This window comes from Xenopus laevis, chromosome 5S (assembly GCF_017654675.1).
Source record: "Xenopus laevis strain J_2021 chromosome 5S, Xenopus_laevis_v10.1, whole genome shotgun sequence".
Lineage (NCBI taxonomy): Eukaryota > Metazoa > Chordata > Amphibia > Anura > Pipidae > Xenopus > Xenopus laevis.
This window is the reverse complement of record NC_054380.1, coordinates 116,846,933-116,861,276: the sequence shown is the minus strand read 5'-3', so window position 1 is coordinate 116,861,276 and position 14,344 is coordinate 116,846,933. Positions and strand designations below refer to the sequence as shown.

The 14,344-nt window shown below is 39.8% G+C and overlaps 1 long non-coding RNA gene across 1 annotated transcript; it reads right to left on the bottom strand.

Annotated features, from left to right (window-relative positions):
* Window positions 1-2,190: 2,190 nt before the first annotated feature.
* Window positions 2,191-13,486, bottom strand: LOC121394085. Its single transcript, XR_005961500.1, has 3 exons — window positions 13,157-13,486; window positions 8,494-8,544; window positions 2,191-2,246 (listed from the first exon to the last, which is right to left on the bottom strand). It is a non-coding gene; the product is annotated as an uncharacterized LOC121394085 (long non-coding RNA).
* Window positions 13,487-14,344: the final 858 nt, after the last annotated feature.

Sequence of the window (14,344 nt, the reverse complement as noted above, 5' to 3'; positions counted from 1 at the left end):
TATTTATATAGACCTTTCTGATAAAGCTTACTTAATTTTAACATTTCAGATCATGATTTTTGATGCCTTTGAGCTTATTTCTAACATAGTGAGTTGGGCAAACACCAACAGGGTATAAAGTACATTCTAGGATTCAAGGGAGATTGTGTGAGGAAAGATCAGCTCTCGGAGACAATTCCAATCAGGATAAAAAGCAAGCACTGCTTAAGACATTTGCCCTTCACTATGGAGGAATGACCCCATCCAGGCAGTGACGTAAGCCCAGCATCTTAATCCTCTCACTAGCAGGTAACCCTAAAGAACCTCCGGAGGCTTAGAAATAGAGCCAGTTATTAACATACCCACACAGTCCTCCTGCTTGTTCTAAGCTTGGCAGCGCAGGCAGGCATCTAGAAAGGAAAACAGCTTCCATTAATATATTTCTCTTATGCCCCACCATCCAGCAGCTAAAACCCAATCATCTAAACTAAGCTAAACAGGAAGGATTCCACATAGAAGAGGCTCACAACCAATCGTATGTGCATGTCTGTGTAATCACGGAGAGACCTATTTGACATGAGATTATTCATTTCTACATGGACCACGGTGAGGATGGAGATTAAAGGATAAGTATTAGGGATGCACTAAATCCTCTTTTTGAGATTCTGCAGAATCCCCGAATCCTTTGTGAAAGATTTGGCCGAATAACAAACCGAATCCTAATTTGCATATGCAAATTAGGGGCCAGAAAGGAAACGGTAGGACACTTTTTTTTTTACTTCCTTGTTTTGTGACAAAAAGTCACGCGAGTTCCCTTCCACCCCTAATTTACATATACAGGTATGGGATCCGTTATCCAGAATGCTCCAAATTACGGAATGCCCGTCTCCCATAGACTCCATTTTCTTCAAATACTCCAGATTTTTAAAAATTATTCCCTTTTTTTCTGTAATAATAAAACAGTAGCTTGTACTTGATCCCAACTAAGATATAATGAATCCTTATTGGAAGCAAAACCAGCCTATTGAGTTTATTTAGTGTTCACATGATTTTCTAGTAGACCAAAGGTATGAAGATCCAAATTACAGAAAGATCCGTTATCCGGAAAACCCCAGGTCCCGAGCATTCTGGATAACAGAACAAATTAGTATTTGGTTCGGCGAGGCACAAGGATTTTGCCAAATCCGAACCCTGCTGAAAAAGGCAGAATACTGGCCAAATCCCGAACCGAATCCTGGATATACATTTTCTAAAAAAAAGTACATTTGTTCAGTGTGTTCTTCTAACCACTTTTGCAATTTCCATATTTTTTCCCCCATTTCAGAGCTATTTAAGTTTTGAAACTGCCAATATAATAAATTCTGCAACAGTTTCTGTAACTATACAGTCAGAGAGAGAGACCTTCAGAAGAAAAACAGAGAAAGTTCTGATGTTGTTCTGCTCAGGAACATTTTTTAGAAGTCTCAGTTGATCTTTCCCATCTCCTTGCAGAGCAACATCAGAACACATTTACCATATTTAATATCCTTATAATCAGCGTGAGATAAAACGTGTTACGGCTCAGTAAACGCAAGCATTTGGTAAGCCCATTCCCGACTTGAGGTTACCCATGACTATCACTAACAAAACACGACACTTGAGCTCCTCTAAGTGTGGTCTCTGTGTGGTCTGTTAAACTAATCTGTTAAACTACAAACAACACTTTCTGTGTTTCTCTTTTTTACTCAAAACTCTCTTTTTCTCTCTCAAACCAGCAAAAGAGGAAGTGAACAGAGAAATACTCTGAAATACACAAAACTGCAGCAACAGCACAGTACAAAAATATAGGAAATTCACAAGCCAATTATGATTTCAGATAGGATCTTTCTTTTCTTTCCCGGGGAAACTTTTTACTTACCCCTCGGTGCAGATTCAGGGATCTCCGTTCGCCGGTCTCAGTCTCGGATTACCGAAGACCCGGAAGATGGCTGCCGTGAACTGCGATCGCTGAATCTGCACCGAGGGGTAAGTAAAGAGTTAGGGGCATTTGCCTGGGGTAGCAGCTAGGCTGGGGAGGAGGGAGGGGGTATGAGGGACCTGGGGTTTTCCGGATAACGGATCTTTCTGTAATTTGGATCTTCATACCTTAAGTCTACTAGAAAATCTGACAGTTGTGTCGCGTCGGATCAACGCTGGGACTTCATCCGAAATTTCTATCTCTTACCTTATTTTTGTCGCAGCAGGTCAGATCGCGCTGAAAACGTCCATGTAGTCCTTCCTTAAGAGAGCTGAAAAGCAGGAAGTAGTGTTCTGTTCTGTTACACATTCAGTCACTCCAGCCTTTATACATTACATTTTTGACTAACTAACTATATTAGAAACATTGTTTATTTTGCAAAGCCTATCTATTTACCCAGTTTTTATTTTTATACTGAACAATTCCTTTAAGGTCAAGTCCTCTGGTGGATCCCCAGTTCAACACTGTGTAACAAATCTTCTGCCTAATTAGAGAGTATGCAGACCCCTTGCTCGTGGAGGGGGTGGTGGCTCAGACCATAGGGTCTGCTTCCTCTGTGGTTGTATAGAAATCCCTCCCTCCCTTGTGGCTTTTCTACCTGAACTAACTATATTAGAAACAGTTTTTGGCCCAGTTTTTATTTTTATACTGAACTGTTCCTTTAAAGGACATGTAAACCCCCTCCGCAAAATTTAATAAGTAAATAGCCTCTTTGAAATCTTTAGAGAACTGCCACTCTGGTTGTTAAAAGGTTAACAGTAAGGCTGCAGCATCCCCTTAATCACTTAGAAATCCTTCTCCTCCTCTAACCCACTCCCTCGGGAATTTACTCTGGCTGTTGACTTATGAGCATGCTCAGTTCTTCTCAGCTCAGATTACTAAACACACCCTCCAGTCTAACAGCCAATTAAGAGATAGCATTGCTGGTTCCCATAGAAACTCTGCTCTAGCTATCTGGTCCTATTTGTGTTCTCCTAACCACCTCTCCTGAGCTCAGCTTAACCATTACGTTGCTCAACCAATCCCAGCAGAACTTTTTATCAAACTATGTTGTGCCTGTGTAAACCCTCATTCTACATTGCATGAACTTTACAGCATACATGTCCTGTTTCCAGATGTCAATGTTACTGATGATGTGTCAGAGGGAAAATGGCCGCTGGATGAAAGCTTCTATTTGTTTTAGGAAAATGTGATGGCGCTGGCAAATGGAGGGAGTATATGCAGTACAAATGGTGTGGCTTGGGTGGGGAAGACATGCCCAACTTATATACATGGTCAGAAAATGTAGGCTTTACTTGTCCTTAAAGGGAATTGTCCAGGATAAAAATATAAACTGTGTAAATAAATTCCCGATACCAACGGTCTGCCCTTTGGTGGAATAATCCCCTTATGGACTTTGGGACATTGCAAACAATTGGCAGTACCGGATGATCAGGAATTAATTTTTGCTTCAATTCTTTACTCATTACTCCTTGATCGTAGCCTTTATTTATTAATTGAACTAGTTCTACCTTAAATTGTTCTGTAGGATCTCTTTGTTAGTATTTTATAGGAACTTGCATCCTGCAATTGTCGCTCTGCTTCTTTTAAGTAATCAGTAATATTTACAACTAATCCACCTTTATCAGCCCTTTTTATTGATATAGATCTATCTTTTTTTAAATTTTTGTAATGCTCTCTTCTCACCTGTTGTTAAATTGCAACCCTTTTTATTTCCTTTCTCTGCCAATAATGTTAATACAGATTCTACTAAGTCCTGGAAGATTTCCACTGGGCTACTAATGTATTGCACCGGAGAGAACTGTTTGGTTTTTTTTTTTTAATAGAGAGTTATTGCATTGGTACCAAAGTGATTTGTATAAACGAGAGTGGGGCTTGGAGAGAGTTACCAGACGTAGAGAACATTCGCCTAAGAATGGGGGACCACATGGGACATAACTGTTCAGTGAGTTTGCAATTGATCCTCAGCATTCAGCTCAGATTCAAAAGCAACAGCTATGGCCCATGTGCCCCCCCTTCAAGTCACTGATTGGTTATCTGACTGGTAACCAATCAGTGGAAACCAAGAGAGCTGCAAAGCAGGAAGTAGTGTTCTGGCTATTATGTTAGACATCCAGTCATTCCAGTCTTTATACATTACATTTTTGGCTAACTAACTATATTGGAAACAATTTTTATTTTTCACAGCCTATCTATTTGCCCAGTTTTTATTTTTATACTGAACTGTTCCTTTAAATTATTGCCTGATCTTCAGCACGGATCCATACGTTGGAATAGTCCCAACCAGAAGAGGGTATTAATCAGGATATAAAGCTGATTAATGTAAGGCATCGTCCAGTCATTCTTTCCATTGAATTAATAAAGCCTCTTTATTGAGCTCTTCCACCTTCCTCTTCCTTTAGGTGATCAGAGCAGAGCTCCAGTTGTATTAGGGATGTACCAAATCCACTATATTAGGTTTGGCCAAACCCCGAATCCTTTGTGAAAGATTCTGCTGAATACCAAACTGAATCTGAACACTAATTTTCATAAGCAAATTATGAAAACAAGGGGGGGGGGGTAACTGTGCCTGGAGCTAACTGTTAAGATATTTTTTACCTTTTTGTTTGTGTGACGAAAAATCACATGATTTAAACCCACACCGACCTGTAACCGAAACCCGCAATTTGACCAGTATGTTCTCACTACCCGACCCCGCAATAGGTCAACTAATCTTCCTACCCGAGGAAACTGTGAAACTGGAAATGGCATCAGATTTGACCGGAAGTAACGTCACTCAGGTGCCAAATCTTTCCAAAAAAATTGGTGAGTGAGAGGGTGGGTGAGCGGGATCAACCCTTTGTTGGGTACCCAGCTGGGTTATCCATGGACTGCTTGCACAGCCACGGAATCAGGGACTTTTGGCCCGAAACCCAACCACTTTGCCGGTATTCTGCGGGTACCCAACCCAATGCAGGCCTATAATACAGAGTATTAGTCAAGGGAGCCAGGGTGAAGGCCAGTTAGAATTCAGTTTGTACTGCTGGAAGGCTGGCTTGAATGTGTATCTGTATTACCCTCACAACATAAACAGCTGCCATACACTCACCCTGTGCAAAAAAAATGATGTAATTAGTTTTAATTAAGCACCTATTTACAAGAAAATAAACTTGTTTGTCACCACCTAGTGCGGCTAGAGAGGTCTAGCAAGCAGAAACAACAGAGTAGAAGCTGTAATGTATGTACAATTGTATATATGCTCTGTGCTGCTGTCACTTACTGAGCTTAGGGACCCACTCACAATATACAGTACACATAGAATAGAAATGTCACAATATAAGGCTGATTAGTAATAAATACAGATAATTACAACATGGCAGCACAGAAACCAGTGCAATTAGCATCAGAATTTAATAATCAGCCCTGTAGCATCAGCTTATATTACAGACCAACCTCATTTTCTGCTGGATAATTAGTGACGACCCCCCTGTCTCAACAGCTGCTCAGAGCCCACTGAGCATGTGAGTGTCACAGACACTTTCCAAGATGGTGACCCCCTGTGACAAGTTTGAAGTCCTGGATCATTGCTGCTATTAACAAGCTGAAACTTTAGGCTGGTGCAATAAGTTCAGAATATAAAATAAGATATTTTAGCCACATTCATGTTTAGGGTTTAGTTCTCCTTTAAAGGAGGAGTAATACTTATTAATTAAACATAGTTGTTTAGTTGAGCTTAAACGCACACAAGGCAGTACTTCCATCCATGTTAGTTTGCTTGCTTCCAAAATGTGCCGCCTCCTTTGTGCCATGTTCTGCTTGTGCAGTGGTGGCCACCATGCTGTTTGCAGCACTGCAGTAGTTCTGTCATACACCCAACAGCCCCTGGTAGCCTCATACCACCATCATAGGGACATTTCTTATTATTAAGCAGGCACATACACAGACTTGATGTTTAAGGTAATGCACATTCCCAGCGACACACACCAGTGGGCACAGTTTCTCCTATGAATTCAAGCAATTATTCTCTGCAACAAAACATGGATTTTCCATTATTTTCAGGAACTGAGCAGGTGATATTTGTGACTATACTCATTACTGATAACCCTCCCTTACTTTCTGCAAATCTCCCCCATGTCTATATTGGGCTAGGAGTGCTGGACACAAAATAGAGTGTGGTTTGGGCTGTAACTGGCCAAAAATATCCTGAAAATAACCCAGAGGAGGTTGAGATCACAACAATAATTATAGTAGAAATCAAGGACCACCCTCTATGTTTTCTAATAAAAATCACAGATACAAGTCAGAGGTACATCTGTAAATGTATATATGTATGGGAGATATGTGTTCCATTTAGGATTGCCTATGACTAAGTGCTAGGTGAGCATGAAACGCATTAGGCTCCATTAAGGTTTTTTTTGTTGATTTTTAATATGATGTAATAAAACTTTTTTTATAAAAAGCATGGATATAGAGACATTTTTTTGAATTTATAGTCTTACCTCTGTTTGGTCACTAGAGGTCTCCATCATTCCATAACATTTACTATATATTTACTGAGTTCTGTGATCCAGACTATTTTTCGTGGATTAATACAAGTCAGAGGTAGAAATGGCATTATCTTTACTTGTCATTTACTTATATGATTTCATTAAATCTGTCATTATAACCAGTAGCATAACTAGATCTTACTGGGCCCCACAGCAAATTATTTTTCTGGCCCTCAAAATGTCCATAGGTTGACCTGTTTTACCAATGTTTATTGAAATTGTGTATAAATTAGGGCCTCATGGGGTCCTCTATACCTCCTGGGCCCCCCCTGCAGCCACAGGTTCTGCTTCCTCTGTAGTTACATCTCTGTTTACAACATAACCATCATCATGATGTCATAATTATACCTGTTTATAAAACAGCTTTTATTTGATACCAAAAACCTGTAGAAGTCAATGTTCTTGTCTGGATTTTCTACTACAGTTATTGGATCTGTTGAATGCTCGGGGCCTAGGATTTTCCAGATAAAGGGTCTTTCTGTAACTTCGATCTCCATTCCTTTCATGGACACATAAAATGAACCCAATCGGCTGGTTATGTTTCCAGTAAGGATTAATTATATATTAGTTGGGATCAAGTACAAGGAGCTGTTTTATTATTACAGAGAAAAAGGAAATTTTTTATTAATTATTTAATTAAAATAGCGTCTATGGGAGGCAATCTTCCCATAATTCTGAATTTTATGGGTTATGGTTTTCCAGATAATGGATCTCATACCTGTAGTCTCCTAGATTTATAAATTGGGCTTAGTGCAGTTGTAGCCAAATAAATCCCACAGGAGATTTAGGGCTCAGTCTAATATTTTTTACTCCGCCAAAGTCGTGGCATAAAAAATAATTACTATAATAAAAGATAATTAATAAAATAATGAAAATTCCCAATTCTGTTTGCACATTAGATACAACTCTTATCCAACAACTCTTATCCAGCATATTCCCATGCGCAGGACAAATATGTTCCACGTGTGACTATTATGTGCTGCACAAAGATTATAAATGAGCCCCACTATCTGCCAGTAATTGTAACTTCATGTTAAGATGGAAAGTTCAGGCCGGCACTTAGAGTGAAAGGAGCAATTCTATTAAGCGAATAAAACCAGAGTAGACTTTTTCCTTTTTACATTTCAAAGAGATTTTAATCCACTTCATTTTCAATATCTTCTCAAATATAAGCGTGTTGGTTCCAGCACTAGAAACAAAAATCCTTACGGGGTTATTCATCAAAATCGGAATTTATCTCATTATTTTCTAAAATATACTATGATCAAATCCGCACAGGTTATTTCCCTTGATTCATCAAAACATTTTCCCAAAAATTTCCAGTGGGGGAAAAAAAAATCTTGAAAATCATACAAAAACCAAATTCTTCAGATTTTCTGCACGAAATAACAGTTTTTTTGGATTGTTGCCTGAAAACCATGAAATCTTCAGAGTATTGCATGAAACCCAGCACAGATCAGGATATCAGGACTTCTCCCATTGGCTTATATACAACCTCTGCAGATCTGAGACATAGATTTTTTTTTAGATTCTGACTTTTTCCATCCTCGGGGAATAATAAATCCTGAAAAAGTCGCTTTTCACAAAATAGTCAAATTTTATAGTAAAAAAAACCTCATATTTTTCAAGTATTTGGCATTCAGACTTTAATAAATAACCCCCTTAGTGTTTAACCCGGGGCCTATCTAGGCCAAAAGCACAGATATATATGCCAAGTAGGAAATATCTATTCATAAAAAAACAACTTGTATTAACCATTATTAAAAGGAAATCAGGTTTTGGTTACTAATCTGTACTGTACTGATTTTATCATGAATAAAGTCAAGCTGTTACTGGATGATTCTGAATTTCAATATTAGATGGTTTAAAATGTGCTTGTGGTTATTGATGCAATGATATTATTCAAAGGAAAAATAATGGGGAAATGTGGGGCCAAACCCTCAGTACAGTAGTATAGTTTAGTAGAATAATAGTACAGTTTTCTCTGCTTACCACAATAATTTTATCTTGATCCGTAGATTTGTTCTGATTTTTGTCTTTTTTCTATTGAAGAATGAAACAGGTTTTATTACAAAAAGAAATATACAAATAGGCAAAGATATTATTTGAAATTAAAGCTTTAGTTAAGAGAAAATTCCTATATATATATATATATATATATATATATATATATATATATATATATATAAATATATATATATATTTCTGTATTGTTGCTGCAGAACTTCATATCACTATGGCCCTGTTTATGTTCCCACCTTGTAAAGCCCTCGGTACAGTTCTGCTGCTATAGAAATAAATAGTAACGAGCACATTTTTCACCAGGCAAGGATTCGCTGCAAATTTCTGCATTTCATCAGCGGCAGAAATCCACCGCAAAATTTATTTTGCACCCGCTAGTGATGGGTGAATTTATTTGCCAGGCATGGATGCACTGTGAATTATCGCACTTCCCCACCTGTGAATTTTATTTTGAAACTGCTGCAAAAATTCATTGCAGAAAAATTAGTTGGAAAAAAAAAAAAGTTGCACGTGTAAAAATTGTCACGGGTCAAAATTATTTTGAGTGTAAAAATTGGCAGGCTTAAAAATTGTTCCACATCAAAATTATTTTGACTTCAATGCATTTTGCAAATTTTTTACTGTTTCACAAATTTTTCGCTAATTTTTCGGCAAAGCAAAACAAGACACTAAACAAAATATCACTAGCCACAACAAAAAAGTCGCCAAGACAAAATTATTGCTGAGACAAAAAAAACACAAAAATTTTCCCATAAAAAAACCACCCATTGACTTTAATGCATTTGGACAAAAAAGTCGCTGAGACTAAAAAGTCGCCACAATAAACTAATTGACTTTAACGCATTTGGAATAAGAAAAAATTGTCATGCATCCATTGACTTTAATACGTTTCACAAATGTTTAGATTTTTCGCAATTTTTTCAAAGTTTTGCGGATTTTTTGGCAAACTGAAAAGGGAGAGAGTCCCTCATCACTATAAATAAATATAGACACCTCCTCATCTATACACACATAGAAATATACACAGACATTATGTAGGAGATGATGTTTCATATCAATGGATTGGAATCTTGTTCTACTGGCAGTTTAGTCATTTGGCAATGGAGGAAAATGTTGGTTTTTGGTGAGAATGTAACAAATTGGACTTTTCCCACTTGAAATATAAATAATTGATGGATTTGGTTTGGCAGCTGCTGCTTTATCCTCTGTTAGTCGCTATTCTCCTATAAATGGATATTTAAAGGGCACCTATCAGGGCCGAAACTAGGGGTTGGCAGAGCAGGCACGTGCCTAGGGTGCAAAGCTGAGGGGGCACCAGGCACGTACCTGCTCTGTCGCCTAAGCCATGTCTGGTCCCCTCTCTCCCCGACATTTCAGCATCTTCTTGCGCTACTGCGCATATGTGCACATAGAATAGAGCTTCTGCGCATGCACGCACGCTGATGTGTGCTTCCGTGCTCGCCAATGAGCGCTTCCGTGCATGTCGATGTGCGCGAGCGTGAACTTGCGCAAGCGCACAACTCAGCCGGCTCCATGGTCGAGCCGGTTGCCTAGGGTGCCTGCTTGGTCCGGCCCTGCTTGGTCCAGCCCTGCTCTGGTACCTATCACCCAAAAATTGCTTCTGCCAATGGAGCTGCAGTCCGTTGGGTGGTCAGTTGCTTTTTTCCAAAAAATTACCCCTAATGGGAAAAAAGTGTTTTATATATTTTTACATATTTGTGCAGTAGAAAGTCAAATGGACTTTATTGCTATAACATGTGACTATGGCTCCAAGTTTATAATCCAGGGAATTCTATTGTTCTTCCACTTCTTCTTCTTCTTAGTGCCCCCATTTCTAAATGCTTCTCTTTCTAAAGTTCTAGTGGTACAACACTAAACTCTCCACACTTCTTCGTCCCATAGCGCAGCCGGTTAATATTGATCCCACCCTATGTCTTTTTGTGGCGACACTCCGAACACCTCAATTTTTCCATTGACTTTGGCAGGGGAAGATTTTCAAACTGCTGCCTCTCGTAAATCACCAAACGTAAATCACATAGTCATGGGGTCAACCCAATTGAAACCATGTAATTTGTTAGATGCCCAAAAGTGGGAAGAACCAACAACAGCCAATCACATTTCACCCATTGACTTTCCATGTGGAAATTTAAACTGCTGCCAATGTTACAGCTTTGAAGCTGCACTCACCAAACTTCAATCACATAGTCATGGGGTCAACCCAAATGAAAAGCTGATATTAGTTGGATGCCCAGAAGTGGGAGGAGCCAACAGCACTGACTTTGAATGGGACAATTTACATCACTGCCAGTTTTAAAGTTTTGAGGCTACTTACTGGAATTGCCTTCCTCTGGATCAACTGGCAGTTAGGCAGTAAGGCAGGTTAAAAAAGAGTTAAAAGGTTGAACTTGATGGATGTGTGTCTTTGTTCAACCTAGCTTTCTAAGTTACTATGTTACATGTCATGTTGTCAACGTGAATGAATGTTGGATGGCCCAAACTTGGAGAAGCTATGAACAGCTCAGATCAGAACAGAACAGATCAGATTTCACCCGTTCAATGGGGGAATTGAACCTGCTGCCATTCTCACACTATTTACTCCAGTGGTCCCCAAACTATTCACAGTTGGTCACTAGCGTATAGCACTTCTCACCTTTCCTAATGTCAGGAGAGGCCCTGTTAAGTTTGGGCACCGGCTGACATGTTGCACTTTGAATCTCATGCTTTGAGTACAGATATGCTCAGATTCAAGTGCTTGATAATGGATACTGAGAGACAGAATGTTCTGTGCATTAGGGACTTTAATAATGACCCTATTGTCTTTTATTTGAGAAAAGTTAAAAAAAATTAAGTTCAGATAGAATAAAGTATAGTTTTGTCTCCCCAGGAGCCACACAGATTTAAAATTTGTTAATTTCATGAAAACCTCCCCTATTAACAACAGTAGGGGGCATTATAGTAGGTAACAATGGGTTCAGGTAGACTGACTGCAAGGCTAAAGGCCAGTCATTGTCAAACATTAGAATTTATTAAACTCATCTGAAATGTCTATGTAATACAGGATTCGGATTGGGTGGCCTCAAGTCTCAGGGTCAATTCAAGGAATAACCTTGTCAAACCTTGGAATGACTCGATCTAATCAGACCTGTCCCTTTAAAACAAGGAAACAGTGACTTTATCTTGGTGAAATGACTAGCAATAAAATAATTGTATGTGACCAGTAGTTCATGTAACTCCTGAAATCAAGAACAGTCAACCCAAGGCATCATTCCACCATCTTTCTTCTAGAAAACTTTAATACAGTATATTTAAGCCACAAATAAAACCTCACACATCTATATACATTTTGGCTTTGCATATTCACAACACAATCATGTCTCTCAGCCTGTGCATGTTTTAGACTATGGTTGCCACCTGGCCAGTATTAATGTGGCTTGATTTCTATGGAAAAACCACAAAATATAGGAAGGCTGTTATTTTTTCAGAAAAGGTGGCAATCCTAAAGGAGACATGGTCATGTTTGGGCAGATTGGACTTGTCTGAACATGTTACACTTCCAGGTAATACGGTTCTATCCTTGTGTGATACCATCCCTAAAAAAATAGGTGGCACTCACAAGGTTAAATAGCACTGGGAATGTAACAGTATTATATTGGTGATTAGACCGGTAACAAATGTCGCACCTCGTATTACAAAACCCCTATTAAATACAGTTATGGGCTTTGTAGAAACCTGGTATCCAGAAAGCTCCAAATTGCAACAATTCCAGTTCTTACTAAACAAACAGTTCCTTTTTAACCTATTTGCCATTCTCTGTAATAATAAGACAGGACCTTGCAATTGATGGTTACTAAATTGTATGAACCCACATTGAGAACAATACAATTCTAATGGGTTTTAATGCTTTTAGAGACCTGAATTCACGGGCCAGAGGGGCCCATGAAAGTAGCGGCCCTTCAGGTTTTCTCCCGCTGGCCTAGTCGAGCCTGGGTGCTCCTTATTATGGGAAGATCCTTTATGTAGAAAACTCAGGTCCCAAGCATTCTGGTGCAAGCATTCTGGTACAGCCCCAAACCTGTAAATGCTACTCCATTTGCATCCATACATACTGTTTATTTTTTCTTTCTTATAGTTATTTTACTTCTTCTTTTGACTCTTTCCAGCTTTCAAATGGGGTTCATTGACCCCTTCTAATAAACAAATGTGAGTTATACAGGGAACTCTGAGTATCACTCATGTATTATAAGGGATAATGTACCCCCTACTGTAAATGTTAAGGATATTAGAAGTCACTGAGGGGTTGTTCTGTGACCATATAAAGGCACAAGGCTGCAGGCTGAGTTATACAGGGAACTCTGAGTATCACTCATGTATTATAAGGGATAATGTACCCCCTACTGTAATTTATAAAGATATTAGAAGTCACTGAGGAGTTACGCGACCATATAAAATCACAAGGCCGCAGGCTTTTATACAGGTCACGTAACTCCGAGGTGACTTCCAGGTGACTTCCAATATCTTTATAAATTTTGGTAGGGGGTGCATTATTCATTATAAATAAGTAAGAATAAATAAGTAAATAAGTAAGAAGTTCTTTGGCTCTGATTTATATTATTGTACGCAATGCCACACTTACCCTTATATTGACTCTTGAGCATGTTGTATTGCTGCAGGTTGTGGCATAAGGGGAAAGAAGACACGGAGGATGGAAGATGCAGGGGATGAGCAACACTTGAGATGAATGGAGAGGGACAGAGGGAGTGAAACAGATTGGAGAATGAGGGCACAAGGCTGGAGAGAGATGTAGGTGGGAGGGGCAGCCAGAGCGAGACTGAAGAATGACAGGGTGTGGGAGGGACAGAAGGAGCGTGCTGCGTGACTGGCGAAGGAGGGGGAGTAGAGAGTCGCAGGCAGATCAACGATCGTCAAAGAAGAGGGAGAGGTACGCTGAGGCAGCAAAGGGCAGAGCAGCAACGTAACTAGAGGGGGTGGGCGGGCCGCGCAGCCGACCCCGCCCCCTCCGTATGCCTGCAATTCGTGGCGTGCGAGTTGCCGGGGGGGGGCCCTGAGGGGGTGCGGGCCCTGGCCCAATCGCACCCCCTGCTCCCCCGGTAGTTACGCCACTGGTAATTACAGATACAAAAAAAAAGCTAATCAATCAAAAAAAAGGTTTTTTCTACATGAGCATTGCTGTATTTCAGAGCTTTCTGGATAACTGATTTCTGTATAATAGATCTCATACCTGTAATTAAAGGATTGGGCTTACTCATCAAGCAGAATATAGCGAGAGATAGGGTTGCCACCTGTGTGGTTTTGAACTGGGCATCAACACTTTAAAACATTGAATAGAAATCCAGACAGTTGTATCTAAGTGATGCAATAACCTTGCCCTGGTGTCATAACTCCACCAACATCATTGTGCCCACCTCTGATGTCATCATGCCTGTTCCTACATCACTTCCCTCACCCCCAATGTCATCTGACACTGTGTTCGGGTTTAGCCATCAGCAAAGGGGGCAACCCTAGTCGGACACCAGGGGCCCACCATAGACCAGGGGCCCACTCTCAGTACTATTATTATTATTCTCCTCACTCAACCTCTTTTCTCCAAGTCTCTATTCTTTACCTACTATAATCTATTATTCCATCTATTTAGTCTCTTTGTTCTCGAAGGGAATGGCCATGAAATAGTCCAAATCTTTAGCAGCACAAGGGCCCACAGACACCTGGTCCCACTGGGAGTTTTCCTGGTATCCCGGTGGGCCAGTCCGAAACTGGCCCTACATATTGTTTTGTACAGCATTTGCATTCCAATAGGTCTACT